Source organism: Salvelinus alpinus, chromosome 20 (assembly GCF_045679555.1).
Source record: "Salvelinus alpinus chromosome 20, SLU_Salpinus.1, whole genome shotgun sequence".
NCBI classification, from domain to species: domain Eukaryota; kingdom Metazoa; phylum Chordata; class Actinopteri; order Salmoniformes; family Salmonidae; genus Salvelinus; species Salvelinus alpinus.
Window position 1 is genome coordinate 45063303 of NC_092105.1, and position 25009 is coordinate 45088311.

The 25009-nt window shown below is 42.6% G+C and overlaps 1 protein-coding gene across 5 annotated transcripts in view; it reads left to right on the forward strand.

The window, feature by feature from the left end:
- The window catches only part of LOC139546988 (double-stranded RNA-specific editase 1-like), a 192198-nt gene that overhangs the window by 74356 nt on the left and 92833 nt on the right, over positions 1–25009 (forward strand). For 3 of the 5 annotated variants that reach the window (XM_071356001.1, XM_071356000.1, XM_071356003.1), the window contains one exon: positions 12261–12315. The exons of the other annotated variants lie outside the window; for them this stretch is intronic. The gene's annotated coding sequence lies outside the window, so the exon portion shown is untranslated. The remainder of the gene's footprint in view (positions 1–12260; positions 12316–25009) is intronic. 5 annotated transcript variants of the gene reach the window in all.

Here is a 25009-nt window from a genome sequence, read left to right on the forward strand (position 1 = left end):
TCCCTACCTATATGTACATGCACTATATATGCGTAAGTGTGTGGCCACCCCTTCAAATTAGTGGATTTGTGTATTTCAGCCACACCTGTTGCTGACAGGCGTATAAAATGGAGCACATACCCATGCAATCTCCACAGTAGAATGGCCTTACTGAATAGCGCAGTGACTTTCAATGTGGCAACTTCATAGGATGGCACCTTTCCAACAAGTCAGTTTGTCAAATTTCTACCCTGCTAGAGCTGCCCTGGCCCACTGTAAGTGCTGTTACTCTAAAGTGGAAACATCTAGGAGCAACAATGGCTCAGCCGCAAAGTGGTAGGCCACACAAGCTCACAGAACGGGACCGCCGAGTGCTGAAGTGCCTCTGGTGCAACGTCAGCACAAGAATTGTTCGTCGGGAGCTAAATGAAATGTGTTAACATGGCCGAGCAGCCGCACAAAAGCCTAAGATCATGTGCAATGCCAAGCGTCGGCTGGAGTGGTGTAAAGCTGGCTGTCATTGGACTCTGGAGCAGTGGAAATGCATTCTCTGGAGGGATGAATCACGCTTCACCATCTGGCAGTCGACGGACCAATCTGGGTTTGGCTGATGCCAGGAGAAAACTACCTGCCCGAATGCATAGTGCCAACTGTAAATTTTGGTGGATGGGGAATAATGGTCTGGGGCTGTTTTTCATGGTACTGACTAGGCGCCTTAGTTCCAGTGAATGGTAATCTAAATGCTACAGCTTACAAAGACATTCTGTGCTTCCAACTGTGGCAGAAGTTTGGGGAAGGCCCTTTCCTGTTTCATTATGACAATGCCCCCGTCCATACAGAAATGGCTTGTTGAGATCGGTGTGGAAGAACTTGACTGGCCTACACGGAGTCCTGACCTCAACACCATCGAACACCTTTGGGATGAATTGGAACGGCGACTGCAAGCCAGGCCTAATCGCCCATCATCCGTGCCTGACCTCACTAATGCTCTTGTGGCTGAATGGAAGAAAGTCGCCGCAGCAATGTTCCAACATCTAGTGGAAAGGCTTCCCAGGAGAATGGAGGCTGTTTATAGCAGCAAAGCGGGGACCAACAATTTTGGAATGAGATGTTCCTCGAACACGTGTCCACATACCTTTGGTCATATAGTGTATCTACCTCAATTACCTCGTACCCCTGCATATCGACTCGGCACTGGTACCTCGTGTGTGTGTGTGTGTCCAAGTTATCGTGTATTTATTCCTAGTTATTATTTGTCAGTCTTTTATTTTCCCATTGTTGTAAACATTTCACTGTTAGTTTACGAAGCATCAATTTGGATGAAACCAGTTCAAAGTCGGGTGACCCAAGTATGAAAAATGACTAGCTGGTACATTGATAAGTTTGCTCATAAAGTTACTGGTCCCATCCCCCTGTGTCAGACACATGAATTCAGGAGGCAGGCATTACCAAGGATTTACCTCTGGCTTTATGCAACATCACTTGAAGTAGGACTTTTTATGCACCAATGGTTGCTTCTAAACGAAAGCTAATTTGAATATGTACCACCTTTTCAAACCGGCATCACATGTGCGCCTACTCCTTGCTTTGGCTTTGTTTACAAACCGTAAGCCAGCTACTAGTAGATACTGGTGTCCTTTCGTCTGTGGTGTGAATGTTCGTTGGCAAGCTACTTACCAGCATGCTGGAAAAAGAGCACTGTGTTGTGACTGGATGCCATAGTGTAAAATGAACCTTTACACTATTTCCCGAAGAATGAAGACATCCGACAGCAGTGGCTGCTTTGTTATTTATTATTGTCCGCGTCCCTTACCCATTCCCTAAACTACAGTACCTTGAGTCAGTATGTGTGATCTCTGACAGCAGTGGGGTATGGGTCGCTGCATGTCCAGCACCCATACCCTTTCCCAACCACTGCGTAGTGAGTGTCCGTACTATGCGTTTGTGCTATGTGTAGTCAACTAGTATAATTAGTGTTTGAAGTATGATATATATTATTAAGGTTCTGGTCTTCTGAGATAAATGGTTATATAACAAATAACTGTACAATTAAGCACAATTTATTTTCAATAAAATTAAAGTGAATAATACAAAAAAGAAGTCATCGCATTTGTCATACAGTATGTTTGGTTGCTTCGAGACTAATGAGTAATGTACACAATATTGTTTACAAGTAGTGTTTCCCATTTCCCCCCCACCCCCCCATCTGTTTGCAGTTTCATTTTTATAGGTCATCTTTTCCATTAAATACATTTTATTTCACTCTAGAAGTCCACTCTTCTATGGTAGGAATGTTCTTATTTAGCCAGTGCGCTGTCATACATTTCTTTGCTGCAGACAAAAGTATATTTAATAAATAGGCATTTTAAAACTGCTCAGGGATTACTCAATACAGCACTCTTTGGGTTCTTTGCCAGGGATCATTTAAATATATTGTTTAAAAAGTCATAAACATAATTCCAGAATTTCATTATTCTAGACAAGACCAGAAAATATGTAGGTAATTTGCGAATAGTTCTCCATGTTTTCTCCAGGATTAGCTAGTTGTTTCTGGTCTTCACCATTTTGTCTGGAGTTAGAAATGACCTACTGGTGATTTTCCATTGATGTTCTTCCCATATATTTGTGTGTAATGGAATGAGCATTTCTACAGATTGCCTCAAGTTTAATTTGCAATATTCTCCCCAAATTCAGATTCCCACCTGCACTTAGTTTGCAGAGTATTGCTCTGTGTCATGATAGAAATAGATTGGTATAGTTGTGTTATTTGCTTACTACTAGTTGTCATTTTATGTGTATTAATTCAAGATTTCTCTATGGGAGAGGGCTCACCCTTCATTTTTACCCAGTTGGGGTGTTTCAGTAAATAGTTTCTTAGTTGTAAAGACATCTGACTTTGGCAAATGAAAGTCTGAACTTAGTTCACCGACTGATTTTTTTTTTTTACTTGGTTGTTCTTCAAGACTTGGTGTACATATTGCAAAATAAGTAATAACCACCTGTGGAAACCTGAATTAAGTGATAATGGGAAGAAATCTGTAAGATACGCAATACCCGTTAGGGATGATATGCACATAGACAGCTGGAGACTGTTTTACTCTCCTCCAAATCTGGAGCGTATGATTGGACCACGAGTTTTTACGGTCACCGTCTGGCATCTGTCCCAGGGAAAGTCTTACTTTTGAGATGAACCTTTTATCCAAGGAATCATTGGTTGTAGTTGGGTGGCCCAGTAGTACCACCTAAAGCTTTGTAACCCTAGACCGCCTGATTCTTTTGGCAGTTGGAGTGTTTTGAAATATGGAGTCTGGAACCAGAACCGGTAGCGTCTGAAATGGGAATAACAGTCTGGGAAGAATATTCATCTTCATTGTTTCTACCTTTCCCGATAAAGTGAGAGGTAGAATCGTCCATCTTCTAAGATCTGTGGTTATCACGTCAATGAATTTGATATACAGTGGGGCAAAAAAGTATTTAGTCAGCCACCAATTGTGCAAGTTCTCCCACTTAAAAAGATGAGAGAGGCCTGTAATTTTCATCATAGGTACACTTCAACTATGACAGACAAAATGAGGGGGGGGAAAAAATCCAGAAAATCACATTGTAGGATTTTTAATGAATTTATTTGCAAATTATGGTGGAAAATAAGTATTTGGTCACCTACAAACAAGCAAGATTTCTGGCTCTCACAGACTTGTAACTTCTTTAAGAGGCTCCTCTGTCCTCCACTCGTTACCTGTATTAATGGCACCTGTTTGAACTTATTATCAGTATAAAAGACACCTGTCCACAACCTCAAACAGTCACACTCCAAACTCCACTATGGCCAAGACCAAAGAGCTGTCAAAGGACACCAGAAACAAAATTGTAGACCTGCACCAGGCTGGGAAGACTGAATCTGCAATAGGTAAGCAGCTTGGTTTGAAGAAATCAACTGTGGGAGCAATTATTAGGAAATGGAAGACATACAAGACCACTGATAATCTCCCTCGATCTGGGGCTCCACGCAAGATCTCACCCCGTGGGGTCAAAATGATCACAAGAACGGTGAGCAAAAATCCCAGAACCACACGGGGGGACCTAGTGAATGAACTGCAGAGAGCTGGGACCAAAGTAACAAAGCCTACCATCAGTAACACACTACGCCGCCAGGGACTCAAATCCTGCAGTGCCAGACGTGTCCCCCTGCTTAAGCCAGTACATGTCCAGGCCCGTCTGAAGTTTGCTAGAGAGCATTTGGATGATCCAGAAGAAGATTGGGAGAATGTCATATGGTCAGATGAAACCAAAATATAACTTTTTGGTAAAAACTCAACTCGTCGTGTTTGGATGACAAAGAATGCTGAGTTGCATCCAAAGAACACCATACTTACTGTGAAGCATGGGGGTGGAAACATCATGCTTTGGGGCTGTTTTTCTGCAAAGGGACCAGGACGACTGATCCGTGTAAAGGAAAGAATGAATGGGGCCATGTATCATGAGATTTTGAGTCTGTGATCTGTGAGAGCCAGAAATCTTGCTTGTTTGTAGGTGACCAAATACTTATTTTCCACCATAATTTGCAAATAAATTCATTAAAAATCCTACAATGTGATTTTCTGGATTTTTTCCCCCCCCCCTCATTTTGTCTGTCATAGTTGAAGTGTACCTATGATGAAAATTACAGGCCTCTCTCATCTTTTTAAGTGGGAGAACTTGCACAATTGGTGGCTGACTAAATACTTTTTTGCCCCACTGTACATTCAGTTTATATCCTGAGTAAATCCCATATGTTATTTTACATTAATCAAGCATGGCACATAATTGCATACATTAGACAAACAGCAATATATCACTAGCATACAGAGAGATCTAATGCTCTTCCTCGCCAATTTCTATGCATTTGATATTCAGACTGGATCTTATCATCTGGGCTAGATGTTCAATACTAATGGAAAAAAGGAGCGTGCTTAGTGGGCATCCTTGCTGGACCCCTCCTTTTTAATAATAAAAGGTGCAGATTAAGGGTCATTTACTTGGACTCTTGCATGAGGAGTTGACTAAAGGATTTTGACCAGTCTAATGAACTTGGGGCCAAATCCAAATTCATGCCGCGCTTGAAACCGATTAGACCATGATACCTGATCAAAAGCCTTCTGTGCATCCAAAGCCAGTGCCATATTTTCCTCACCCTGGCATGATATAACATTTAGGCATCTTCTTATATTTTCCGACAGTTGATGACCAGCAATGAACCCCGTTTGATCACGGTGTTTAATATCTGTGTTAGCTCTTCCTAGTCGCTTTGCCAAAATGGATATAAGCAGTTAGTAATAATTTTGGGGCAAAGCGATAGGTCTATATGAATTAGTCAGTAGCATTTTTCCATCGTTTATGTTTAACACTGATCAGATATTATCTCCAAGTGTAAGGAAGCTCTCTGGTTCCTAATACATTTGAAAACACTTCCACTAATATTGGAGTAACGTGTTCCGGGAAGGTTTTATATAATTCATTAATGTACCATCAGTGTACCACCAGAACCGCAATATTTTATTATTTTTGAGTACATTTATTTCATAGCCATTCTGATATCTACTTCTGGTATAAGTCTATCTAGTTCTGTCACTGCTGAGCTCGTCAAATGAGGGAGTTCAATGCCTCGGAGGAAACCTTGTAGTTTATCAGGCTCAGGGTATTTTTCGAAGTCTGAATATAAATTCTCATAAAACTCTGCTAAGGTTGCTGATGAATCCTGGGGTCTTGTAACAAAGGGTGTATTGACATCATTTGATTGAACCTTTTGAATGATAGTAGATGCCTGTGGTTTCCTTAACCAGAAAGAAAGTAAACGACTTGCTCTGTTCCCGTTCTTATAATAGGGTTGCTTTAGAAATCTCCGAAAGGACATTACGGGCCTCCTTTTAATCGTATGAGGATTGTTGTTTTCCAATCTCTTGATGTCATCGTCACATTTCCTGCGTAATTTCACTTTTTTCCCTCGCTGATTGCATAGGAAATAGTACACCCTCTCACTATCGCCTTCCCGTAGAACGGCAGGTGAAACATCAGGTATTTGGTTCAACTCTAAGCACTGATCAAATTCTGTATAAATAAACTGCCTAAATTCAGCTTCATCAAGTTGTGAGGTGTTCATCCTCCACAATGTGGGGTGTGAATTTCTCTCCAGGACCCATACAGCTGACACTGGCCCATGATCAGAGAGTAATGTTCAAGATTCTACATTTCTATATGCGTCTGTTTTTGGCATGAAGAAGTAGTCAATACAAGAATAACATTTATGGAGGTGGGAGTAAAATGCAAAATCTCTTATTTTTAGGGTTCAAATGTCTCCACACACTCTACTAGACCCAGTTCCATGAAGCCATTTCATAAAGCACGGGACAATCTGCATATGGGTGCTCTAGAGGTGTGAGCCTTATCAGTACCGGATAAAATGTAGTTATACTCTCCTATCAAAAACAACCCCTTTTACGTTATCAGAAATCAAATCAAGAATAGTTTTCATGAACCTGAGTTGATCTTCATTAAGAGCATTGATCATTGAGACTTTCACTCCTGCAATGGAACCGTTCAATAATATTGATCTCCCTTATCTTTTACTCCAAGTAAAACAAATTTGGTAGGTCTGTGTGTTAGAATAGCTGCTCCCCTTCACCTCCCAGAATTATGTGATGAGGAAAAACACCTGATTAGCCCAGGTTTTATTGAGCTTGAGGTGCCCACTATCTGGCAGGTGCGTCTCTTGTGCAATAGCTTTTTATTTCATATTTAAACTTTTTAATTGGCCCATGGATGTCTTTCACATTGAAGGAGATGACCTTCAGACCCATGCTTCTGCCTTAATGGTTACAACTATCATCTCCATTTGTGTTTTATACCTAACATAGCGGCTCCTTGTCTTATGTCTCATTGCAACAATTATAAAATAGAAAAAATAACATTTAACAGATAATGAACACAAATGTTTCTTTGATTCCTAGTTACCTTCCAAACACCGTTTTTTAGGTTTTGCTTCCAACATATTGACCCAGGTTCTTGCAGGCCTCCCTTTATTAAACCCAACCGCAATCACTAATATGGTTATGAATATAATTGTGTACTCCATAGTTGACTGTTGGGGGAAAAGGGGGTTAGGTGTAGCCAAGACATCCTTAAGAGTCTGTGCCTGGAACTGCATAAAATTGACTGCAGCTTGAGATGGTGCGATGACTTATGCCATGTTAATATGATAGCTGAGTGAGAATGAGGCCCCTGGAGGTCAAGGTGTGTGTCCGGTCGGTATTCGGCAATGATTACTGCAAGTTTCGATAGCTGGATAGACTAACTACCAATCAAAAAATTGTTAGCTGACATGGCTAACTGAGTGAATGTCAGTGACTGACATTGCGAGAGAAAAAAATGTGATGCACAAACCGATTTCAAAATTGCACCTTGTGTATTCTACTGTTCCTACTCTTTATAGTACTGTGGCTTAAGTTGACACCCTGACTGTGTTCCAAAAAACCCCCAAATGGTTTGGTCATGTGCCCCTTGGCTGCCACGGGCAAGAAGCTTATGCCTGTTTGTTACTACACCTTGCTTGTTTCACAAAGGAGCAACAAAGTTATATCACAGTAAGAGTCCATGTTACCGCAGAAACAGACTCAACAGCATGAATTCCCGGCCGTCCCGTTTTCAGTCGGCGGTTCGTTCTCCAAAAATAAAAAACAGTTATGGCCAAATAAAAAGTGACTTATTTTCATGGTCTTCATCCATAACTGCCCGAAAGCGAGCGCACTTACCGTCCCCCGGCACCGGTGCCGTGCTTAATCAATCCGATCGCAGCACTGTTTGTTTGCTTGTGTCTAATCGGAATGTGCTCCGTAGAGAATGCATACCAATTCGTTTTACACCCAACACCCCTCCTCTCCTGAACCAGGGGAATGCGGCGTGACTTTATCATTCTTCACAATCTGATTACATGTTGGAGGTGGTATAATTTCAGCTTTAGCTGATTAATGGGCATGCTATAATTAGGATGGGATACGGCGAGAGGAGGAGAGACTGGACGAGTGTGTTGTGAGAGTATGCCTATATATGTATAAGAGCAGGTGTGTGTGTGTGTTTGCTCCTCTGCAGTGTAATATTGCGCGGTGTAAAGCTCGCCGCCATTGGACTCTGGAGCAGTGGAAACGTGTCCTCTGGAGTGATGAATCACGCTTCACAAATCTGGGTTTGGCGGATGCCAGGAGAACACTACCTGCCCAAATGCATAGGGCCAGCTGTAAAGTTCGGTGGAGAAGGAATAATGGTCTGGGGCTGTTTTTCATGGTTTGCGCTAGGCTGCATAGTTCCATTGAAGGGTAATTTTAACGTTACAGCATACAACGACATTCTAGATTCTGTGCTTCCATCTTAGTGGCAACAGTTAGGGGGAAGGCCCTTTCCTGTTTCAGCATGACAATACCTCATGCACAAAGCAAGGACCATACAGAAATGGTTTGTCAAGATCGGTGTGAAAGAACTCGACTGGCCTGCACAGAGCCTTGATCTCAACCCAATCGAACACCTTTGGGATGAATTGGAACGCAGACTGCGAGCCAGGGCTAATCGCCCAACATCAGTGCCCAACCTCACTAATTCTCTTGTGGCTGAATGGAAGCAAGTCCACGCAGCAATGTTCCAACATCTAGTGGAGGCTGTTATAGCAGCAAAGGGGGGGGACCAACTCCATATTAATGCCCATGATTTTGGAATGAGATGTTCTCCGAGCAGGTGTCCACGTACTTTAGGTAATGTATTGTATCTAGCCGACAAACATTTAAGTTGTTAATTCCATACTGTAATTAGAACACCTGGCGCATGCTGCACAATAGTGTCACACAAGTTTCCGGTCTCGTCTTTGTGTGCTTCTAAACAAACACCACATGACTTGGGACTACCGATAAGCTTCATAATGAAAAATTGTGACAGGAGATAAAGATTGCGTTCTGCATTTCACCTAACGTATTGCACATGTTGACTGCAGGTATTTACTTAAAATAACTACAAATATTCAAATGTATAAAAAAAAACATCCAGTGGCTTTTTCCAAATACCCTGGTATACCGCCCAAGCCTAGTGTATGCTTGTGTAGATGTGTGCATGTGCATGTTGGGCGTGTACTGTACGCGTGTGTGTGTGTGTGCGTGTGCAGTGAAAGCCGTTTGGGTGTTCACACATTCACCATTCACCACCAGTGGTGTAGAAATCTCCTTGGTTGTGACACAGCTCATCATTCCATTAGTGCTGCATGCCAAAATTTAAATAAAACGGTACATGGGCAGAATGTAACGAGTGTAAGCTTAACTGTGAAATGCTTAATTACGAGCCCTTCCCAACGATGCAGAATTGAAACATAATAGTAAAAAGCAAAATAGTAACACAAATATAAAATACACCATTTAGCTATATACAGGGATTACTAGCACCAGATCAATGTGCAGGTGGATGAGGTATTTGTGGTAGATATGTACACGAAGGCAGGGTAAAATGACTAGGCATCAGGATAGAGAACAGGGCTCCGGGCAGCCGAGCGGAAATGGAGGAAAACTCGCCTCCCTGCGGACCTGGCATCCTTTCACTCCCTCCTCTCTACATTCTCCTCTTCTGTCTCTGCTGCTAAAGCCAATTTCTACCACTCTAAATTCCAAGCATCTGCCTCTAACCCTAGGAAGCTCTTTGCCACCTTCTCCTCCCTCCTGAATCCTCCTCCCCCTCCTCCCCCCTCCTCCCTCTCTGCTGATGACTTCGTCAACCATTTTGAAAAGAAGGTCGACGACATCCGATCCTCGTTTGCTAAGCCAAACGACACCGCTGGTTCTGCTCACACTGCCCTACCCTGTGCTTTGACCTCTTTCTCCCCTCTCTCTCCAGATGAAATCTCGCGTCTTGTGACGGCCGGCCGCCCAACAACCTGCCCGCTTGACCCTATCCCCTCCTCTCTTCTCCAGACCATTTCCGGAGACCTTCTCCCTTACCTCACCTCGCTCATCAACTCATCCTTGACCGCTGGCTACGTCCCTTCCGTCTTCAAGAGAGCGAGAGTTGCACCCCTTCTGAAAAAACCTACACTCGATCCCTCCGATGTCAACAACTACAGACCAGTATCCCTTCTTTCTTTTCTCTCCAAAACTCTTGAACGTGCCGTCCTTGGCCAGCTCTCCTGCTATCTCTCTCAGAATGACCTTCTTGATCCAAATCAGTCAGGTTTCAAGACTAGTCATTCAACTGAGACTGCTCTTCTCTGTGTCACGGAGGCGCTCCGCACTGCTAAAGCTAACTCTCTCTCCTCTGCTCTCATCCTTCTAGACCTATCGGCTGCCTTTGATACTGTGAACCATCAGATCCTCCTCTCCACCCTCTCCGAGCTGGGCATCTCCGGCGCGGCCCACGCTTGGATTGCGTCCTACCTGACAGGTCGCTCCTACCAGGTGGCGTGGCGAGAATCTGTCTCCGCACCACGTGCTCTCACCACTGGTGTCCCCCAGGGCTCTGTTCTAGGCCCTCTCCTATTCTCGCTATACACCAAGTCACTTGGCTCTGTCATATCCTCACATGGTCTCTCCTATCATTGCTATGCAGACGACACACAATTAATCTTCTCTTTTCCCCCCTCTGATAACCAGGTGGTGAATCGCATCTCTGCATGTCTGGCAGACATATCAGTGTGGATGACGGACCACCACCTCAAGCTGAACCTCGGCAAGACGGAGCTGCTCTTCCTCCCGGGGAAGGACTGCCCGTTCCATGATCTCGCCATCACGGTTGACAACTCCATTGTGTCCTCCTCCCAGAGTGCTAAGAACCTTGGCGTGATCCTGGACAACACCCTGTCGTTCTCAACTAACATCAAGGCGGTGACCCGTTCCTGTAGGTTCATGCTCTACAACATTCGCAGAGTACGACCCTGCCTCACGCAGGAAGCGGCGCAGGTCCTAATCCAGGCACTTGTCATCTCCCGTCTGGATTACTGCAACTCGCTGTTGGCTGGGCTCCCTGCCTGTGCCATTAAACCCCTACAACTCATCCAGAACGCCGCAGCCCGTCTGGTGTTCAACTTTCCCAAGTTCTCTCACGTCACCCCGCTCCTCCGCTCTCTCCACTGGCTTCCAGTTGAAGCTCGCATCCGCTACAAGACCATGGTGCTTGCCTACGGAGCTGTGAGGGGAACGGCACCTCCGTACCTTCAGGCTCTGATCAGGCCCTACACCCAAACAATATATCTCTCAATATATATATATATATATATACACACACTACCGTTCAAAAGTTTGGGGTCACTTATAAATGTCCTTCTAGGAGGAAATTGGCTCCAATTAAGCGCTGTCCACAGGGTAAGGCAGGGCGTTGCAAAATGGAGTTCTAGCCTTCCTCCTTCAAGATCCCTTGTATCCCACCATAGCAGCACCCACCTGTAGCACGCGCTCCAGCAGGTATATCTCTCTGGCCACCCCCAAAACCAATTCTTCCTTTGGCCGCCTCTCCGTCCAGTTCTCTGCTGCCAACGACTGGAACGAACTACAAAAATCTCTGAAACTGGAAACACTTATCTCCCTCACTAGCTTTAAGCACCAGCTTTCAGAGCAGCTCACAGATTACTGCACCTGTACATAGCCCATTTATAATTTAGCCAAAATTTAGCCATCTGTAAATAGCACACCCAACTACTTCATCCCCATATTGGTATTTATTTATTTTTGCTCTTTTGCACCCCAGTGTCTCTACTTGCATATCATCTTCTGCACATCTATCACTCCAGTGTTTAATTGCTAAATTGTAATTATTTCACCTCTATGGCCTATTTATTGCCTTACCTCCCTAATCTTACTACATTTGCACACACTGTACATAGATTTTTGTATTGTTTTATTGACCTTACGTTTGTTTATCCCATGTGTAACTCTGTGTTGTTTTTGTTGCACTGCTTTGCTTTATCTTGGCCAGGTCACAGTTGTAAATAAACTTGTTCTCAACTGGCCTACCTCGTTAAATATAGGTGAAATAAAAAATAAAAATCACTCGGAACAGTCTCTCATTTAAAGTTTAATATGCGGTCTTAACGGCACATTCGTTGAATTTGGAGCTGTTAAAATAACACCATCATGGTCTGTTGGAATACAGGCTTCTGTGTTTTCCAATGAGGCAGTGTTATGTATGCACTGAATGTACAATGGTGTTATACAAGGCTTGCTCATCCTAACTGGCACTGTTTCCCCTCTCTCACTCTCTCCTCCCCTCTCTTGCTCTCTTTCTCTCAGTAAAAGCAGAGGGAACTACAGAGAAGTAGCTTCCAGCTCTCACCCCTTTCGAACGGTAGGTCCACTTTTTAATAATTTTCTCCTACCACTGATTAGGGTAGGCAGTGTTTACCCCACTCTGCTTAAGAGTTGGCTTGCCTAGAAGTATCTTTATCTCCCCTTTCTCCTTTATTTACAGAGTGTGGTGTCATCGAGATAATGTCTCTTTTGCAAAACAGACAGACTTTTGTATTCCTATCACAGCGCCCAGATAATGTTAAGTGCTTTGGATGTCATGTTGTGCCTGCTGTTTATTGGGACAGAACTAGTAACAACTTTGCAAAACATCCTCTGTCTCCCTCCCCTCCTAAATTTCCTTAGGGGGTTGTGACTGGGACATGTTTTCCCCACTGCGCCCTGTGATAGTTTCCACTGCCGATGCACCATCACACCCTTACTCGATCGATCATGGCTGACCACGGTGGTGTGTGTGTGTGTTTGGTACATCCCTGGCTCTCGGCGTTTGTGACATGCACTCAATTGCTCCATTACGTCAAGTGCAATCGAGCTACCTCTCACCCTGTGTGTACCAGAACAGATCGTGTAATGATAACATGCCATTCTTGGGTTACTCTCCCTTTTTGTATATATATGTGTGTGTGTGTGTGTGTGTGTGTGTGTGTGTTCTTATCTGTGTGTGTTTACGCTCACATGTGTGGATATGCACCTGAGTGTGACTCGTAGGCCTTTAAAGCTCAGTGTGTTTTTCTATGTCTGAGGCCCTCCGGTGTTAGAGACTAGAAGTCTGGAGTGTGTCCTGTCCTACGGCAGAAACGACACACATCACTTGTCTGGCTACCCAGACTCCTTGCTCCAGCCAACCGCCCCAGCCATGGACGTTAGTTTCTAATCCGCAATGAGTCTGGATCTTATCCGTAATGACCCTTCACCGAATTCGTACCCACTCGGCACTGTCTGATTGGACCAGAAGCCGATGGGTTGGGCCTAAACACATTTGGGTAAAGTGGCGGTTTGAAAATACCACCACCTTTGTGCCCCTCGTCACCACAAATTACTTACTTTAGTCAGACTGACATCATTTATGTAGCGACAGAGCAGCGGAAGAATTGAATGTGAGTTGTCAGGCTAACGCATCACACGGAGCCTGTATTTGACCTTGGAGAGAGAGAGGGGGCATCGGGGGAAGAAGGAAAATAGAGAGGGGGATGAAAGGACACTATCAAGAGTAAGAAGAGGGGAGACCGAGAGGGAGAGAGTGGATGGAAGGTAGAGATGGAAATAATTTCCTCATCTGATGCCCTACATCTCTACACGGGGTGTGTGCTCTCCTAATAATGTTTGACCTTGGATATCACTGGCTTTAAAGAAACACTACTCTGAGTAAATTAGCTGTGCTGGTGAGTAGACTTGGGTGCTATACTGTATACCGGAGTATTTTGAAATACCCATAGTATGTTTTTGCTTCGTGATGCGACTCTTGCGCTGCACAACAATGAATAGAGGTGATCAAGTTACACTTGAAATTCACTAATGTTTAGCAGCTAAATATCTTAGAACCATTTTAGTTGTGCCAAATAAATTCTCTCCAGCTCAGGGCTACAGCTATGCATTTGGTTTGCTAACTTGCTAGTTAAGTGTCTAGCTTGCAAGATAACGCTTCTTGGTTACGGCAGAGACAATTCATCGCTTCCTGGATCCTGTGAGTACCCTTTTGAGATATTTGTAAAACTTTATGAACTGGTTGTCTGTCCTTGCAATTGGTTTGTTCGCTTGTGCTTGTTAGCATTTAGATAAAATCCGCTATGGGAATTCCCTAGTACGTCATTTTAGTATTTTATACATTTGGATAAAAACAGCGAGTCTTTGCATGCACTGCCGGTAATACCGTATACCCTGGTATGGTACAGGAATGGTATGAAGGTATAAACATCTAGACATCGCCCAACCTTACTGGTGAGGGCATTTATGTGCATGTGCGTGTGTATAGCCTGCAAGCATGTGTGGCTGTATAGCAGGACTGTTTAATTAATTCCAGTCCTTGGTGTCCAGAATAGAGGTCGACCGATTATGATTTTTCAACGCGGACCAAAAAAAGCAAAAAAATTGCAATACTGAATGAACACTTTTTTATTTTAACTTAATATAATACATCAATAAAATCAATTTAGTCTCAAATAAATAATGAAACATGTTCAATTTGGTTTAAATAATGCAAAAACAAAGTGTTGGAGAAGAAAGTAAAAGTGCAATATTTGCCATGTAAAAAAGCTAACGTTTAAGTAAGAAGTTTTAGGTTGTAGTTATTATAGGACTATAGGACTTTCTCTCTATACCATTTGTATTTCATATACCTTTGACTATTGGATGTTCTTATAGGCACTTTAGTATTGCCAGCCTAATCTCGGGAGTTGATAGGCTTGAAGTCCTAAACAGCGCAATGCTTGAAGCACAGCTGGCCAACGCAGGAAAGTGCTGTTTGAATGCACGCTTACGAGCCTGCTGCTGCCTTCCACCGCTCAGTCAGACTGCTCTATCTAATATCAAATCATAGACTTAATTATAATAACACACACAAATACGATCCTTAGTTCATTAATATGGTCAAATCCGGAAACTATAATTTGGAAAACAAAACGTTTATTCTTTCAGTGAAATACGGAACCGTTCCGTATTTTATTGAACGGGTGGCATCCCTAAGTCTAAATATTGCTGTTACATTGCACAACCTTCAATGTTATGTCATAATTATGTACAATTATGGCAAATTAATTACGGCCTTTGTTAGTAAGAAATAGTCTTCACACAGTTCGCAATGAGCCAGGCAGCCCAAACTGCTGCATATACCCTGACTCTGCTTGCACAGAACGCAAGAGAAGTGACAATTTCCCTAGTTGAAAGAAATTCATGTTAGCAGGCAATATTAACTAAATATGCAGGTTTAAAAAAATACTTGTTTATTGATTTTAATAAAGGCATTGATGTTTAGGTACACATTGGTGCAACGACAGTGCTTTTTTTCGTGAATGTGCATGTTTAATCATCACCCGTTTTTTTCGAAGTAGGCTGTGATTGATGATAAATTAACAGGCATCAATTATATGCAACGCAGGACAAGCTAGATAAACTAGTAATATCATCAACCGTGTGTAGTTAACTAGTGATTATGTTAAGATAGTTTTTTCTAAGTTAGGTTTAATGCTAGCTAGCAACTTAGCTTGGCTCCTTGCTGCACTCGCATAACAGGTAGTCAGCCTGCCACGCAGTCTCCTCATGCAGTGCAATGTAATCGGACACAATCGGTGTCCAAAAATGCCGATTACCGATTGTTATGAAAACTTAAAATCGGCCATTCCAAATAATTGGTCGACTTCTAGTCCAGAACACTCCTTATTGCAATTAACTACGAGGTAGAAACCAAAAAAGACTGCTCAAGCCCTTCCGGACTGGAATTTGCTCTGATGTACAGTAGATAGTGACTTCGGAAAGTATTCAGACCCCTTGACTTTTTCCACATTTTGTTACGTTACGGCCTTATTCTAAAATGTATTAATTAAAAAATCATCGGCAATCTAAACACAATACCCCTAATGACAAAGCAAAAAATGTTTTTAGAGATTTTGCAGATTTATTACAAAAAACTTACCTTACTTACATAAATATGCTATGAGACTCTTAATTGAGCTCAGGTGCGTCCTGTTTCCATTGATCATCCTTGATGTTTCTACAACTTGATTGGAGTCCACCTGTGGTAAATTCAATTGATTGGACATGATTTGGAAAGGCACACCTGTCTATATAAGGTCCCACAGTTCACAGTTCATGTCAGAGCAAAAACCAAGCCACGAGGTCGAAGGAATTGCCCGTAGCGCTCCGAGACAGGATTGTGTTGAGGCACAGATCTGGGGAAGGGTACCAAAAGATGTCTACAGCATTGTGGCCTCCATCATTCTTAAATGGAAGAAGTTTGGAACCACCAAGACTCTTCCTAGAGCTGGCCACCCGACCAAACTGAGCAATCGGAGGTGACCAAGAACCTGATGGTCACTCTGACAGAGCGCTAAAGTTCCTCTGTGGAGATGGGAGAACCTTCCAGAAGGACAACCATCTCTGCAGCATTCCACCAATTAGGCTTTTATGGTTGAGTGGCCAGACGGAAGCCACTCCTCAGTAAAAGGCACATGACAGCCCACTTGGAGTTTGCCAAAAGCCACCTACAGCCTCTCAGACCATGAGAAACAAGATTCTCTGGTCTGATGAAACCAAGATTGAACACTTTTGCCTGAATGTCTGGAGGAAGCCTGGCACCATCCCTATGGTGAAGCATGGTGGTGGCAGCATCATGCTGTGGGGATGTTTTTCAGTGGCAGGGACTGGGAGACGTGTCAGGATCGAGGGGAAGATGAACAGAGAGATCCTTGATGAAAACCTACTCCAGAGCGCTCAAGACCTCAGACTGGGGCGAAGGTTCAACCATCCAACAGGACAATGACCCTAAGCACACAGCCAAGACAACGCAGGTGTGGCTTTGGGACATGTCTCTGAATGTCCTTGAGTAACCCAGCCAGATCCCGGAATTGAACTCGATCGAACATCTCTGGAGAGACCTGAAAATAGTTGTGCAGCAACGCTCCCCATCCAACCTGACAGAGCTTGAGAGGATCTGCAGAGAAGACTGGAAGAAACTCCCCAAATACAGGTATACCAAGATTTGTAGCATCATACCCAAGAAGACTTGGGGCTATAATCACTGCCGAAGGTGCTTCAACAAAGTACTGAGTAAACAGTCTGTGCAAATTTTAAAACGACATTTAAAAATCACATTTGCATAAGTATTCAAACTTCTAAACCTGTTTCTGCTTTGTTATTATGGATTGAGTAAAAAAACGATCATACATTTTAGAAAGTCTGTAACCTAACAATGTGGAAAAAGTCCAGGGGTCTGAGTACTTTCCGAAGGCACTGTACCTAAACAATGTGTCTTTAAGCTTGACGTGTCCTCTCCCACTACAGATATCTCTCCCCTGGAGCAGTGGTTTCCAACCTGTCCTTGAGCTTTTGGTGGTCCCCAGAACAGAAAAGGTTGGGAACCGCTGCCCTAGAGAGCTTTTTAGCCCACTCCCTAAACCCTACCACCCCCTAGTCTCCACATCCAGTCACCACGTCCAGTCACTACATCACCAGTCACCAGAAAGGGCAGCCAAGGACGTGCTCACCGCTAGCCAGGCTAGCAGAATGTCAAGCACAGCAGGGATAGCCCAATGCAATCTGTCCCTGCCGGAACCCATGTCAGGCCAATACAAATCACAGCCAGCTCTCTCTCAACCTGGTGTTCAAGTCTCACAATGATCCCAAACCTGTCATATGTTGGCAGTGGCACAAGAGAGTACACATCGTGTTGGACAGGGTTGTTGTGGCATTATTATGGTTTTTGTCATTTTTGATACTAACCCCTGGTTTTGATTAGTATGTCAAATTATTATTTTTATCATTACATCCATGGGTTTTTGTTATGAGTGAGAAATTGGTAGTGTTATTTGGAAGAAAATAGTTTTTGTGAAAGAATGTGTGTTTTAGACCCAGACATTGAGGGGAAAAGAAAGGGAGAATACAAAAAGAGGGTGAGTGGGGATGAAAAAGACAGAAGGTGAGTTCAGACGAAAGATTGCCATGCACTGGGAGAGATGGTGACAGCATGACTTGGGGCCAGAGAGTGTGGTCATACACCCAGCTGTGTGTGTGTGTATGAGAATTAACAATATGTTAGTGTTGCAAAATATTTTTCAACGAAAGTAGCTTTTTGTTTCTCCATTCGTCGCTAGATGACGTCATGACGTCATAACGTTAATGTATACTTTTTTATGCTTATGCTGTCCCTCACGCTCATGCAATGAGCAATTCTCCAAAACTAAACAGAATGTTTGAAGGAGGAACCGATAGTAAATAATTAAGCAGCATAGAAAAAACGTATAATGTTTTAGAAAATGTTTATTTATTTATGTATTGTTATTTATTTAATGGAGAGCTTTGGTGTCATTTAACAAGGAACCAATGTAATAACTTCACTCGGTGCAGCATTGGGGAGAGGACCTAGAGGGGCTGGGGAGGGAGCGGAGAGGCAGGGAAGGGCCGCAAATGACGGGTGCACACAGGCAGCAGCCGGCGGAAGCTGAGCCGTGGAGAGGGAGCAGACTGCAGAGCAGCACAGCTGAGCTCAGCCGAGCGGTCACGCAAACAGGGAAGTTGCTAAATCAACCAAAAGTAGCAGAGGCAGCCTTAAAAAGTAGCTACGTTTGTTGCTATACTCTTTTACCAATACAAGTCGCTGGAGGGGTCTGAGACCGTGCAAAATGTAGCGACAAAGTCTACGTTGACAACACAATGTTGTGCTGGTTTGATAGTACTAACCTCAAACTAGAAAGGGATTGAAGCTTTTAACAGGTGGTTTAACGGGATCAAAATTAAACAGTGCAACAGATTGTTCCCTACAGGAGATGATTACACATGGACAAATGCATGCACGCACGGGCCAGTGTTTCCGTTTAGAACATTTGGCGCTGGACAACTTGAGCAGGCAAGATTTTAATTTACCGGACATTTTACAAATTTATCCGACATCCATATGCATTAGATGCGTAATGCATTAGTGTCCACCCAAGGTGCTCAAAATCTATTTTAGATTATTGTAATGCATTTTACCAGAATAGAAATTAGCCTGTGAAGTTGTAATAAAATAAAGTTGAATGATCTTATACCAACGTGACCGGTTGTATTGAGAAGCAAAACATTACCGTTTGCGGTGTCATCCCAGCTATAAATATATATTTTTAAACATTTAGCCTAGAAGAACAGCCGCCTATACGTAAAACACAACTTTAAAATATTATATTTGTATAATATAATTTGCTAAAGAGCTATTTGTATGAACATTTTAATAAATAACAAAACACAGCTGTTTTCAAACACAATCTAGGCCTCTCTAATTGGAATTTAGCCTAGGCATGAACATTTTAATTAGGCTGTCTAACACCAGGACTGGCCGATCATGACTAGAAGGGATCCAGCTTTTGTAAAATTAATGTCAGATTTGACTTTGTAGCAGGTTAGGAGAACTTATGCAGCAGGTTATATTATACATGACACGGGGTGGCATATGTTGATCTTCCCTAGGGCGGCAGCAAAACTGCTAGGACCAGGCCTGACAAACACAATTATTTCCCTCTAATTTCAAATAAAATCAAACTTTATTTGTCACATGCGCCGAATACAACGTGTAGACCTTACCGTGAAATGCACTTACAAGCCCTTAACCAACAGTGCAGTTCAAGAAAGAGTTAAGAAAACATTTACCAAATAAACTCAAATAAAAAAGAATTCATTAAAAAGTAACACAATAAAATAACAATAACGAGGCTATATACAGGGGGTACCGGTACCGAGTCAATATGTTTGAGGAGGACCTTGGCCTGCTCAAAGTGAGCCGCTGATGTTGGGTAGTTAAAACTGTCCAACTCCTTGGAGCAGCTTGCAATGCGCATCAGCCTTGTTACTTTTCCTCAAGAAACGGAAGATGTCTTGAGGCTGTCTACTCTATATGGAGAAAGAATCACCTCTCGGCAGGCACACTGGAAATGGAGATAGTCAACACAATCTTCCCAGTTTTGCCCAGTCAGAGTACACTTAGCTGAAGTCTCTTATGAGGACCTTACGTCTATTGTGCGAGTAAATATAGAAACGCACACACTCGACGCTAATTTCCAAGCAACTTGAGCATTTATTAGCCTGCGAAGTATACAGTGCCTTCGGAAAGTATTCACTTGACTTTATCCACATTTTGTTACATTAAAGCCTTGTTCTAAAATTGATTAAATTGTTTCCCCCCCTCATCAATCTACATACAATACCCCATAAGGACAAAGCTAAATGTGTATATAAAAGAAAATCAGAAATGAAATGTCATATTTACATAGATATTCAGACCCTTTACTCAGTGCTTTGTTGAAGTACCTTTGGCAGCGATTTATAGCCTACAGTCTTCTTGGGTATGGCGCTACAAGCTTGGCACACCTGTATTTGAAGAGTTTCTCCTTTGCAGATCGTCTCCAGCGCTGTCAGTTTGGATGGGGAGTGTTGCTGCACAGCTATTTTCAGGTCTCTCCAGAGATGTTCGATCAGGTTCAAGTCCAGGCTCAAGGTCATTCAGAAACGTGTCCCAGAGCCACACCTGTGCTGTGTGCTTAGGGTCGTTGTCCTGTTGAAGGTGAACATTTGTCCCAGTGAGGTCCTGAGTGCTCTGGAGCAGGTTTTCATCAAGGATCTCTCTGTACTTTGCTCCGTTCACATTTCCCTCGATCCTGACTTGTCTCTCAGTCCCGCCACTGAAAAACATCCCCACACAGCATGATGCTGCCACCACCATGCTTCACTGTAGGGACGGTGCCAGGTTTCCTCCAGACGTGACGCTTGGCATTCAGGCCAAAGAGTTCAATCTTGGTTTCATCAGACCAGGAATCTTGTTTCTCATGGTCTGAGTCTTTAGGTGCCTTTTGGCAAACTCCAAGCGGGCTGTCATGTACCTTTTACTGAGGAGTGGCTTCCGTCTGGGCACTCTTATCATAAAGGCCTAATTTGGTGGTGCTGCAGAGATGGTTGTCCTTCTGGAAGGTTCCCCCATCTCCACAGAGGAACTCTAGAGCACTGTCAGTGACCATTGGATTCTTGGTCACCTCCCTGACCAAGTCCTTTCTCCCCCGCTTGCTCAGTTTGACCGGGTGGCCAGCTCTTGGAAGAGTCTTGGTCGTTACAAACTTCTTCCATTTAAGAATGATGGAGGCCACTGTTTTCTTGGGGACCTTCAATGCTGCAGGCATTTTTTGGTACCCATCCCCAGATCTGTGCCTCGACACAATCATGTTTCATAGCAAAGGGTCTGAATAATTATGTAAATAAGGTATTTCGGTTTCTTATTTTTTTATACATTTGCTAAAATTTCTAAACCTGATAGCTTTGTCATTTATGGGGTATTGTGTGTAGATTGCAGAGGATATTTTTTTAGATTTTTAATCATTTTTAATTTTCAAAATAAAAGTATGGCATAATTCTACTTTTTGTCTTCATTTGCATCACTGTCAATTACATACTTTTATTTTGAAGGCAAACCGCAAATTCCACTTTTGTGCCTAATCCTTATTGTGGCTAGCTTCACAACATAACCCGGTCCGGTCGAGCGTTACTAGCCAGCTAGCTGGCTGCTTATAACGTTAGCTTTGGCAACATGGTTAAGTAGCTGGCTAGCTATTTATTTTCATGAACTGAAGTTAAATTTCAATAGGCAAACAGGTTGCTACCTAGCTAATATTTACTCACAAGGATTCCTAAATCATTGCTAAGAATAATGAAAATGACTGCAGTTTCTACAGGTCATTGTTTTCAGGCTGGTTGTATTGGTGCTAGCTAGGTACCAAGCTAAAGCTAGCTACCCCAGAATTTGCGGTCAAACAAATTAATTTTTTATTACCAACGCGATATTGTAAACACAATGTTCGTGGCCGGTGTTTGCAGACTTTTTTGTACAGCTTTGACAGTGCTACTATATCTTTTTTGACACGGAAAGACCAAAACGGCGTTCCGTAGTATGTATGTCATGAAGGTAATAGCAGTTACTCTATTACTGTGTAACTCCGGTAAGGGCAACATCTGAAAAATAGCGCACTTGGTAGTGTACCGGTGCTTGACCAGTCGGTGAAATCTTGGCTTTAATGGATTTCGCCTTTTGGAGTTGTCTCGCTGAAATGTTCTTACTCTTTCAAATGACTGCTCGACTTGTTGACTGCTCGATCCACACAGCAGACATTGTGGGCTAGGTTAGGAATGCTGTGTTGCACGTGTAGTGCAAAATTTTACATCCTGTACCTATGTTATATAGATATGCACGGTAGCTTTGACACCGGTTTTTAACATAGGTGTTAAACTAGACATAGGGCCGATACCGATGTTGGCATTTTTAGCTAATATCGGCCGATTCCGATATGTCCACTGATATATTGTGCATCCCTAGTGTGGATACTTTCCGAAGGCACTTTATTTGCCTTTGAAGTTGGAGCACATTGACTGGTATTTCCATTAATTAATAAAACACATTATTTTGCAATGAAGTTCTATTCTATTTTTGTGGGACAACAATTTTATTTATTGGCAAAAAAAAAGAAAAGGAAGGGGTTCCAAAAGCTGAAGTTTACCGGCTAACGGAAACCCTTGTGTGGGCACACACACGTCCACCCACATCTCCTGGCTATCAAACACAGTCGAACACATACCACCTTCTCCACAGGTTCTTATTTGGTCCAGCAACAACAATATGAACTGAGAGGTTGGATTGCTGCAATCAATATTGTGGTTCGACAATAACACTGAACTTTTTCCCTAAGGTAGCGTTGACTTGTCGAGACTAACCCACGGACAGCGTCAATTCATGGATCAATTCAGGCTACAAGTGTAGGCATAATGACATTTGCCAAATGTCTTTAAATGTTTGGTGTTTAAACACATTTATTTCCATTAATCAATCCCCTCTATCGTGTTCCTCCTATTTCTCTCTCCCCCTACAGAGGCTTCAGAAAGTATTCACACCCGTTGACTTTTTACACATGTTAAAGCCTGAATTTAAAATGGATTAAATTGAGATTTTGTGTCACTGGCATACACACAATACCCCACAATGTCAAAGTGAAATTATGTTTCTCAACACAAGAAAACAATGCTGAAATGTCTTGAGTCAAGTATTCAATCCCTTTTGTTATAGAAAGCCAACAGTACCGTCAGAAAGTATTCATACCCCTTGACTTGTTACAGCCTGAATTCAAATTTGATTCAAAATTTAAAAAAAAATCTACACCCAATATCCCATAATGCCAAAGTGAAAACATGTTTTTAGACATTTTTGCACATTTATTGAAACTGAAATCTCTCCGTTACATATTTTTCACCCCGCCCTTAGTCAATACATGTTAGAATCACATTTGGCAGTGATTACAGCTGTGACTCTTTCTGGGTAAGTCTCTAAAAGCTCTGCACACCTGGATTGTACAATATTTACACATTATTCTTTTTAAAATTCTTCAAGCTCTGTTAAGTTGGTTTTTGATCATTGCTAGACAGACATATTCAATTTTTGTCATTACATTTTCAAGCTGATTTAAGTCCAAACTGTAACTAAGCCACTCAGGTTATCTTGGTAAGCAATTCCAGTGTATATTTGGCCTTGTGTTTAGGTTATTGTCCTGCTGAAAGGTGAATTTGTCTCCCAATGTCTGTTGGAAAGCAGACTGAACCAGGTTTTCCTGTAGGATTCTGTGTGCTTAGCTCTATTCCATTTCTTTCTATCCTAAAACAACTTCCTAGTCCTTGCCGATGACCAGCCTACCCATAGAATGATCCAGTCACCACCATGCTTGAAAATATGAAGTGGTACTCGGTGATGTTATGTAAAAAAAATATCTGTATAAATTTGAAAAAATGTCTATACATTTTGCACTTTGTCCTTATGTGGTATTGTTTGTAGATGGGTGAGAAAAAATATATATGCAATACAGCCTGAATTTAAAATGGAACACAACAAAGTTTGTTTCTCCATTTTTCATTTTCCCAAAATTGTCCTCTGTCCATAGTTTTGATTGCTCGATGTTCTTATAGCTTTTATTTTATGTTTATAAAAACATTTTTTTTACTCAAACTGCCCTCGGGCCATCTGACAACCCTGCCATAGACTATCCAGGAGCAATACATGAAGAGAGGGGAGGTTGAAAGCGAGAGAGCGTGCCACAGGTGATGTACCACACGGCCCGGAGCTTCCGCTAAGCACATTAGCCGCTAACCCAAGCCCTGTTCCCAGTGGATGGCCAACCGGCATAGCTGCCCGCTAGGCTAAAAAAAGGCACTGGTGACTAATAATTAAAAAAAAGAGCCCCAGCAACATGACCTCATTTTCTGTTCACGTCAAAGCAGTGCCTCCGCAATCAAGCTATTGTTGTTTCCGTCACCACCGCCTATTCAGCGGTTTGTTTCTTTCTCATTTTCTCATCTCGCACTCTTGTTCTCTCTCTCTCTCTCATTCTATCACTCTATGCATCTCCCTAGCTCTGTTGTGGTAGGGGGAAATGCTTGGAATAGTTAACTGCAGTGGGTGAAGTCACTTCTGACTGACCACACAGCCTCAGGGAAGCGAACAGTGCCCTTTAGCATCTGCAAGCCTGCCTCTGCTCTATTAGGCAGTACAGTTCACTCTGCTGACTCCTGTAAGAGGAGTTCACTGTATTGGAAAGAGCATTCTTCATACATTATCCATGAGATATGAGTGTATGAAGTTTGTATTGATAATGAAGTGGGAGTATATAGGCTCTTGTTGAAGTGAGCACAGGGATAATGTAAGCCACCTTTCAGGGCTACTCATGTTGATGTACAGTGGGGAGAACAAGTATTTGATACACTGCCGATTTTGCAGGTTTTCCTACTTACAAAGCACGTAGAGGTCTGTAATTTTTATCATAGGTACACTTCAACTGTGAGAGACGGAATCTAAAACAAAAATCCAGAAAATCACATTGTATGATTTTTAAATAATTAATTTGCATTTTATTGCATGACATAAGTATTTGATCACCTACCAACCAGTAAGAATTCCGGCTCTCACAGACCTGTTAGTTTTTCTTTAAGAAGCCCTCCTGTTCTCCACTCATTACCTGTATTAACTGCAC